Source organism: Lupinus angustifolius, chromosome LG15 (genome assembly GCF_001865875.1).
Source record: "Lupinus angustifolius cultivar Tanjil chromosome LG15, LupAngTanjil_v1.0, whole genome shotgun sequence".
Taxonomy (NCBI): Eukaryota; Viridiplantae; Streptophyta; class Magnoliopsida; order Fabales; family Fabaceae; genus Lupinus; species Lupinus angustifolius.
The window spans coordinates 17,188,414-17,199,329 of record NC_032023.1 but is presented as its reverse complement, the minus strand read 5'-3'; positions in this window follow the sequence as shown (position 1 = coordinate 17,199,329).

The following is a 10,916-nucleotide window of genomic DNA, read 5'->3' as shown; positions in this document are numbered from 1 at the left end:
CCCGATTCAAGTACTAGCAAGTAGCTACCAATGCACTTACCCTGAGTGTCAAATACTCTTTGCACATGGTGCAATCTTTCATTTCTGCAGGGAGATACTGAACTTTGGGCACACCATATTAAATAAATTTCATATAGTCCATAATAGCACTATCTTAACTGGTACACTTTTGCTTAGTACCGAACTCATACAAAATCTAATTCAAATCTAGTAAGTATAAAAATGAAGTTTAAACACTTAAATCATCAATATTCAATGATAAGCAGAAATGTCAGTTACTCATACTTAAAGCTTCTCATGACTTGCAACCCGAGACATGATTTCAAAACTATATTTTGAGAAATATCTTTGAAGTACAAACACGGCCTCATGAAGCAACTAGCAAGGCTAGGAAAAGTCTCAATGTATATTTTGCACAATTTTCTATCTATGGCAGGTATCAGTAAGCAGGGAGCGTCATTTAGTTGGATAGAGATCACTTGTTCTCAATTATGTTTTATTCCTTATCTTGTATTAATTACATATTATCATATGAATAAAAAAAAATTAAAAATAAAAAGTACTATTTTAATTGACTCGTGACCGGAAATGAAACATTATTCAAGACAATTGATCTCTGTCATATTTAGTAAAGAGTTGGGATGATAAAAGTACCATACCCACAAAAATATTAGTAATAGATAGAGTAAATTACACTGACATCCCCTGAGTTTTAGTGAAATTACACAAACTACCTCTCACTTTTCTAAACTTACACAAACCTCCCATAGTCTTGTACTTTCATTACACTGACCACCCCTGTATAAGAAATAAGTGTAATCTTTTAAACAAAAGATGTGATAAATGCAATTAAGTTAAACAAAACATGATATATTGTGTAGACAAGTCTAAATAATATACAAATTAATGTATATTTATTATTTTTGGTTCGTTACACTACATTATAAGAGTGATTTAAACAATATTTCAGAAATTGAATAAGGGGAGGTTTGTGTAAATTTAGAAAAGTAAGGGATGATTTGTATAATTTCACTAAAACTCAGGGGATCTCAGTGTAATTTACTCTAATAGGTATGTCAGTATGTGCAAGATTAAGAGTCTTCTCTTTAATTTAAATCATAGGTTCATGATCTTTAATATAAACTCGGCTGTGAATTAATGATACTCATTATTCATAAGTCTCAATGATATTATATTATAAATTAGGTAGAGAATATATCTTCAAATCTTTATGATTGATTTTTCTATAATTTTCCTAGCTAGATTTATTCTATTATCTATATATAAATTGAATTAACATTTATTTGTGTTGGACCAGACTATGACCGGGGAGTCTTCAACCACGTCTTGAACCAAAATCTTAAGACATTAGTTACATGAGTCTTTTCTTCTTATAAACTCTTTCATTCCTCCCCGCATATCCAATGTGAGACTTCACACTTAAATAAACCCAACAATTTGATATACTTTTCATGTTAAAATTTGTCTCATTTATGCACATATCAAAATTATCTAAGATAACTGTATAAATAAAATTATAGCATTATTGGTCCAACTAAGATACTCCCGCCGCTCATAATATGAAGAAGGTTTTGCTGGATCAAGTTAGCATTATGTACCAACTACTATCATATTTGCAATTTGAGAATCAATGAGAGAGGATTGAAGTGTAGGAGTGTGAGGTGTGAGAAAATTTGGATATTTTTTAATGATTAGAAAAGTTACTTTCCAAATGTTTTGGTACACTATACTAACTTGATCGAAAGACATTCTTGATATATATAGTATGAAATTCAATATTTGAACTCGTGTGAAAAAGCACATGGGTATATACTTAGAAAAACCAAAAATAAAATAAAATAAAATCATATGAAATAAGTAGGTGGTGACAGATTTTGTGCAAGATATTTATGTAGAGTTGAGTTGTTCAAATTATTTCCTCATGATACATGTGTAGTTTATGTTAATTCCTTCATTTTCTACCTTGCTTCTTATGTGTAACTAATAATTATATTCAACATTAACTTTTTACACATAAATAATAATGATATGCACTGATATTTTAAAAATATTTTACGATATCAGTGTAAAAAGATTGCAATATCTAAAAAGATTGTAAGGACATCATTAATTGAATAATGCCATTTTTGTGAATCAAATTCCACAGGTCCACCCTTCAAGAACAATGCCATTTTTGTGAACATACATTACCACGTCGAAATATTACAACGACTTAATATATAAAAGTGTTGTGTGAGCATTAGGTTGCGCCATATAAGAATGAGAGCAAAGTCTCAATGGTTGTCTTATTCGCCAACTAGTGATGCCAATATTTTTCCACTTCCTAAACTCTTCGATCCAAATGTAAATCCATGAAGAATATAGGCACAACAAAATCATGCGGGCAAGGATGGGACAGAAGCATATATAATTTTTGACACAAGATGAAAGTATGTTGGGGAAAAAAGATTCTTAATTAACAGTGACAACAAGGGTTCGGGATGGTTGAAAAATTTAAGATACACCAACATTTTAAGCATATTACATCATATCTATGTATGGAAGACATGCCTTCAAATACCGAATGTTTTAAAAACCAAAAGTGATACTATTAGACTATTAGTATTAGATACCGATGATAAACGATGTTCCTAAGCCGTCAAATGTAAATTGTATAAATTATCTTTGTATTTTTATAGATAAATACAAATTTTGGACATTATCTCTAGAATCATTATGGAATTCCTTAGTGGCATTCGAATATATATAGTTAAAGTAGTAATCCACTAAGTTACTATATGAAATATACTAAACAGAAGATATGAAACTTCTAGGGATTTATGGTATATGTCTCATTGATACATCAAGTTGGGAGAAGGAACAAAAAATGAGATAAAGTAGGAGATAATAGCATACTTTTGTTTTATAAATTAACGTACTTTTGTTTTACAGGAAACCTGCCAAGTGCCAACAAACAAGTAGGAGATAATAGCGTACATTTGTTTTATAAATTAACATACTTTAGTTTTTTTATAAACAAATAAATATGTTGATAAAGCATAAGGGTTATTGCTTAATACATAAAATGGACTCAATATAAAAAAGGGGAAGCAGGTATAGATCTATTTGTACATGCCTATGTATTAATATACCATTATGAGAAGTTCCAAGAGGATCCCGACACCTACCCACAACTGAACCAATCATTTGTAACAAAATTACAAGTTAACAAAAGATAGATAAAAATCATTTATTCTCATTCTTATCTCATCTAATAAAAATGTGTTATTTGATTAAATATAATATTAAAAACATAAAATAATATTTTTTATATTATGTTATTGATATCTCTAATAGTGTTTTGGACTAGTCAAAATATATTATTTTTTATAATTTTTGGTGCTATTCCATTGGAAAGACATAATCATCTTATGCATGTGATCCATATTCCCCTAAAAACTAGCTCAGGGTGAAGGCTGCCTAAACCTTTGAAAACAATATTTGGTCATTGTTGTGAGATCTCCACATCCCCACATGCATTGGAACATGAAATTTACAGGCTTTTTACTTGTGACCATATCATAACTGGATAATTAAAAATATTTAGGGTTAGTTTTGGATTTTGGAGAGGAGAGAATATAAATGGAAGGTTTGAGAGTTATTTCACAAGTGTATTTTATGATTCCCAAACCTTCTTTTTTCCTTCATTTCTCTCTAAAATTCAACTCCCAAACTAACTCTTAAAGATGGAAGATGGCCACAATAGATTAATCAGAAGAAATATGACAAGTTGACAACCATTTTCTTTTTTGAATATCACATGTAATATCATTGATATTAATTTACTTTCATTTCTAACTTATCTTTTGGCATTCTTTATTTACATATATTAAAAAAACGTTAAAGGGAAATAAACACCATGTAGCATCTTCATTTGATATTCAATGAAACACAATTCAAGAAATATTTTCCTCTTCTTTTAACTCCAGGATTGTGATATGTTATAACTGCCATGGTTTCTTTAGCCCTCCACCTATTAGTATAGTATTTGACATCTATTTTATATTGTTTTGCGTATATTATGTATGGTATAATTCCACCAACCCGAACCTCTGATTGCTCGATGGAATCCAAACACGAAACCACCAACTTTAATTCCTGGGCCATGTCTGCCCAAAGTTTTGTGCTTCCAACGTAATTATTAATAGTATAACTAAATTGAAAAACAGAATTTCATGTTGTAATTTATCCATGACCACACATTTGTTGTCAAATTGAATTAAAATTTCCATTTCAATATATTAAACTATTTTTTTACAACATGCATGGATGATCTACCCAAGAAAATCTAGAAAGTTATGGATCCTTGTTTGTTTTGTAAGAGTTGTTAGTTCTTTTGAGTATTTTATAACTTGAAACAATCACTTGGTAAGTGGTTAGTGTCGTCACAGACTTATGATAATTGAGGCAATAGGCTCTGGTCATTTAAGGAGGTCCCAAAAATTATTATAGAATGTTACCGGCAACATATAGTTGTGACAAATAATGAAGATATTTACTAATATTGTCATGTTTATGATTCAGTCAAAAAGGTTTACAATGTTCAAAGATGTTGCACCAGCATGGTGCATCATGAGACCAGAGTAAGCACCAGCATGGTGCATCAGGACCAGATTGACGCATCAGGATTATTGGTTCTGACCGAGTCAGCTGCATCAGGTTTGGCGCATCAGAAAGTGCCTTGACGCACCAAGGCGCATCACTCTTGGTGCATCAGCTGCATCAAGTTTGGCGTATCAAAAAGTGCCTTGACGCACCAAGGCGCATCACTCTTGGCGCATCACCTGGACCAGAGACTGGCACACCAAGATACATCAACCATGGTGCATGACGCATCAAGCCTGACACACCTGACACACCAGACATGACACATGACGCACCAGTAAATTAGATTAGCGCACCAAGGATTTCTTCTCTCCTTGGGCAGCCATATATTTTCTTCTAGAAGAATGGATTGTAGTAGAGAGTTTATTTTTGTCACATGCCTATTAAAAAATATGTTATTTTAGTTAAGTTAATTATAAATTATTTTTGGTTTTTCATTCAGTTGCTTTGGTTACCAGCAATATAAAACTCTTGTATAAATTGATTATCTGCTCATTAATAAAATTCATTAATTCTTCTCCAAATTTGTATGCATCACTTTTCTAATAATAAAATGCATGTGTTGCTAATTATCGAATGTTATTCACAAAAATTCAGAAAGAAGTTTTCAAAATTTGAGTTGCCTTAATGATTGACTATATTTTTTTGGTTATTAATGATTGACTATATTAAAATATATATTGAATGAATGAGCTATGTTGTTTTCTTAGAGTGAAATGTTAGAATTAGTTTATTATAAAACTTTGATGAATGATTGTGCATCTCAAAAAGCTAGAATAGTACATTTCTTTATATATTCTATTAGCTAATTTCTTAAAAAGGCTTAAAAATATTTCCGTTAACTCTATGGGTGGCACTGATTTTAGTCTTTATGTTTTCTTTCTTAAGTATATTGTCCATCATCCATTTTGAGTCAGCATTGAATATTGATTTTCGTGATCACTGTTAACTTGGATGTAAAATGTTAAAATGAAAGCCTGAAAGGCTTAAAAAGAAAAACATATGAACTAAAATCAGCACGTTCTTTATCCCTTTACTTCCGTGCCAGCAGAGTTTATGTATAAATAGTTGCATTTTTATAAAGTTTTAAATAGTCGCATTTTAAGTGAGAGTTCTTAAAAAAGACGACTCCACTCATTCTAAAAGTTCTTGGGATTTGCAATTTTAGCAAACCATGATCTATTTCACCTCTTTAGAAAGAAAAAAAAAACTTAAATCAAAGTACATAATAACATGCTGATATATTTATGCAAAATGTTTACCCCAACATATGCAATAGAGCTGCAGACAATTAAATGAAATCCAATCCAAGAATAAGTTTAATCTATGGACAACATCATTATCATAAAGACGGAGGAGAGATTATAAGTAACATATAGTAAATTTGATCTTTTTCTCATGATTGGCTCCTCATAGAGAAAAGATCTGTTTACACTTAAGTTAAGTTACACTAATTAAACTCAATTTCAGCCATTCATTTTCTTATATCTAACGAACCAAATGAGTAGGTGCAATAAATGATGAGAGAGAAAAAGAAAAATCTTAAATAACTTATTACATTCACTCATTTTGTCTATTAGATTTAAGAAAATGAATGACTTATACTGAATGTAATTAGTGTAAACAAAACTTATGTGTAAACAGATATTTCCTCTATATATATTAATTGGAGGAGTTCATAAATCTCTATATCATTAAACATGTTGCATCAACATCAAATATAATCTAGATTCATACATGATATACTCTAATATGTACTACACATTAAACTAATAATAACATCAAATATATAAATGAATAATAAATAATATATTAAATATATACAAATATTTATACTAATAATATGTAAATAAATATTACACCAAATCCAAAGATAGTTTTTCCACTAAGATTCCAATAGCAATAATCACATTATCATGAAGTATGCAAGCAATTGATCCATGATTTTTAAAATATAGTTTGTTGTTAAGTATAATCATGTTATATTTTTATATGATGTAATTATTAACCACTATCATGATATTTTAACCACAATTATATTTGCCGATAACAATTTAAAACACAGATCGTTCATAATTAGCTGAAAATGATTTAATGTCCGATATCCATTTTCCTTTTTTTGCCTGGCAGCCTAATTTTAAGTGGATATACGTAACTGAGCTTTAAAGGAAATAAAAAATGATGTTGTTAACATAAAGGGAAAGCTATGCCTAAATATTTTGCAATCTATAAACTCAAGTTTTTCACACAAAAAACGTTTACCTAAATTAAGAAAAGGGAAGAAAGAAATTAATTTTTATTCAAATTATAGCAAACTTCTATACGGAATGGTATTATATAAACTGGACATCAGCCAATAATTTTAGGTTAGTGGGATCAATGATTATGCCATTTTGTGGTGTAATTGAAATCCAATGAGGCCAGCAATTTGCTAGAAAAGACAACCTAAAGTAAATCAACCATATTATATATATGCCTTTTCCTTTCTTTAAATTAAATGGCTGAGCCATTTGACCGAGAAATAATTGCAATATCATATTTATTAAATGAATTCTCTAATACTCGAATATACAAAAATATATTTTTATATGTTTTTATTTATTTAATTAAGAAAAATTAAAAAAAAAATTAGACCCATCAATTTTTTAGGAACCACGTATAATTTGGGTCTAATATTGAATTCTTTAGTACTAGACTCTTCTGATCTAGAGAGGAGCCGATGCCTATATTTATATGTGTGTCTCCAATCTCAGCTATTATTTTTTTAATTAACAATGAAAACTTTATTAATAAAAAGATAAAGATATTACGAGAACAAATGCTACTCATATCCACATATTATTAATTGAGATGTCACTTGTCAATTACTCCCACGTCGCTCAGGAGTAAGAATCTTCTCTTCTTCATTGACAAAGAGACAAATTGTATTTTGCAGTATACTTTTAAAGCTAAAATTGTAACTTCAATAAAATTTAAAAGTCACAAGTGTTATTATTTTTTAATTTTTTAGTACATTTTGTCATAACTTATTTCTCCAGTAACGAATAGAAGTCTAAGTCGTAGCTCATATTAAACTTTGGACCTAGAGACTAGCGTTATGTGTACAATCAATATAACGATTCATGAGTAATGCATGGCTCTTGTTGTAACAATCTATAACTCCTTACTGCTTCAGTATTGATTTGAATTAACATTACTATATTCCTTAAAGTTCAATGTCTTTCTTTTGTTGGGAATTTCAAAAGCAGGTTACATGTTGAGAAGTTGTACATAAGTAATGGATAATTTGGAATGTATAAGTGGACGCGTGGAATTATGAATATAATGCTTTAAAATTTTGAATCCAAATATGTCCTTATATTGTGGAGAATATAACTGTATGAATCGTGAGGAGATTGTGCATGAGAAATTATGTAGATCATTATCTTGAGATTTTGTATAAGACCCCGAATTGTAGGAGTTACTTAATGTTATTCCGACTGGATGAACAATGCACTGGAATGCCTAAACCAATGTTAATCTTGTAATTTTTTGGGAATAGATCTTATACTCCTAAAATGGATGAGTAGTATCTCCCCCAGCAAATAACATTTTCGTTATTATTTGCCATTATTTTATAATTTATTATAATTTCCAATGAAATTAGAACAACATATATTTTTTTCTTCTCACAATGACAAATATCATTCTTAATTTTATTTGGATTCCACGACATCTACTTTTTCTCATAATATCTATATCTCCTCACTTTCCTTTTGTTAAGAACGACAAAGAATTATTCATATTTAAGAACAAAAAATAGAAAATAAGAATGACACAGTTGAGAACAGAATAAGAATGTTCTTATTTCTGTTAAGAACAACCAATGTGATTGCTCTAAGGATCCTCACAAGTGCTCCACAATAAAACTTAAAAGACAACATGTAATTACAATTTTATCATTTCGTTTATCATGAAATCATATTTTTATTATTTGAAACATTAGGATAAACAATCATTTGTATCACCTTTAATGGAGATGATTCTTATTCAAAATGGATGTTCTAGTCTACCTAATTGAATTAATTGAAAATCTTATGCTGGGTCTATAAAAAGGAAGAGAATCCTATGTCCCATAATTTTCATGTATTTATATATTTACCTGGTCAAATTTCATAAAATATTATTAAAATATTAATTTTTATTTATTTTTATTTTTATTTTTATTTTTAATTGAATTGAATTTCCTAATTAGCTTGGGACATGGAGACATGTAATCTCTTCCTATAAAACACTACCTTGAGAAGAGAAGCTAGAGATTGTTGGCAATGACTCCATGGAAAATCGGGCCATTAATTTGTCAAAACCACAATTAATGTTGAAATTTTTTACTGAAATAACTAAATCAATGATAATCTTGTAACATTGGAGACATACATGCAATACAATGCCAAAACATTGTATTAATTAAAATTGCTGTACAGGTAAAACAAAAAAATCTAAGTTATCTTTTTTCGTTATTTTTTCATTCTTTTTAAGGTTTAATTTTTATTAATTAGACCCACATACTTGGATTGAAGTTCTCTTATACTCCATTAATAAAGTAAAGAATTTTTTTATTGAAAACAAACAAGCAAGCCCAGATTCTGTGGTGTCTGATTTTTGTTAAAAGGAATATAGCATGACGTGAGGTCACCACCAAAGTCAAAATATATAGCAGCAACTTCACTTATTTCGGCCTGGTGCGGTATAGCATCCATGTCGGGTGAATAAGAATTTTTGATGAATAACATACCTAACAGATCATTAATACTCTTGTTATTAACTTATACCGTTAATAATCAGTTAAAATAATACTGCAAAAGCAGAAAATTTCACAGATAGTATTTGTCATAATATAGGGTTGGTCTTAGAATAGAAATAAAATGAATGTCTGATAAGAGATTATATAAGGGACAAAGAAATGAGAAAGGGCCAAATGCATTTGAGTAGGTTTAAATCAATGACTTTATATCAATAAAATGTTGGTGTAGTAATATAAATTTCAATTTTTGGGAGCTATACATGTTGGGAGAAGCAACCACACAAAAAATGATTAATTCATTACTAAAAGGTTAAGAAATATCCTTTATAGTATTAAAAAAAATCAACAACTTAATGTGGTGAAAATTTATTGTCGGGTTTGGTTTAATAACTCCAAACATATCTAAATTATTAATTAGTATTAATGAGCTAAAATTATTTAAAATTAGTCTGGACATGCGGTAATTTTTCAATCCAGCTTAACCAATTAATCCATTATTTTGTTAGATAAACTAAGGTGGTAAAAATACCTTTTTTTAAGGGGTAAAAATAGTGGTTCTATTGAAGAGTTAACAATTTAACATTTTAGCAACAGTTTGGTAAAAGAATATTGTTATTGAGTACTTTCCATTACTTTATCTCACTCCAAAAAGATTTGAGTATGAGATTCTATATGTTCAATTTAACTATTCTATTTACAGATTGTATGATATGCATATGCATGTGGATCTAGATGAGTGACTGAGAATATATTCATATTTTTGGGCCAATACTTAGCCATGTTAATATTCATAATTTATAATGTTGTTAGTTCAAATCTTGTTGCCAATAGAAAAATCTCATTGATGCATAATTTATAAATACCCACATAAGTGCTCATAAAGTCGTAGTCTACTTTAATCATCGGATGAATGTAAAAAAAAAAACTAAACAATATTCATTAAAAAATGCTCTAATTAGTTAACAGACATATCTATAGGTAAAACCACAAATGAAACGGACGAGTGATTTTTTTTCAATCATCTATCCATCTTTCCTAATTGGTGTCCACATATACAGCACCAACTCATATTTAACACCACATGGGAACATAATTGCTTGCGTCATTGCCAAGCACTAAACAAAAAGTTCATTATTAGTTAGTCAATAGAATAGAACATCTCCCACTTCCAATACAATTAAACAAACACATGAAAAAGAAAGAAAAATTCTAAGAGGACATATATATTATATTATAAACATAATAAGAGGAATGGAGTAATGTATCTGTTTTGCAAAATGGATAAGGGAATCTCTCTGGCCATCATGGAACCAAGATATTTTCTCCCCAAAATTTCTTATTTTCATGTCCCAAATCAATCATATCCCATTAAATAATTTAAAAATGTTATTTTTTTTTATTTTAAGCATGTGGCAACTTTTCAATTTACTAGGGTGAAATGTAGAGCTAATCCTCATTGGGGTGAAAA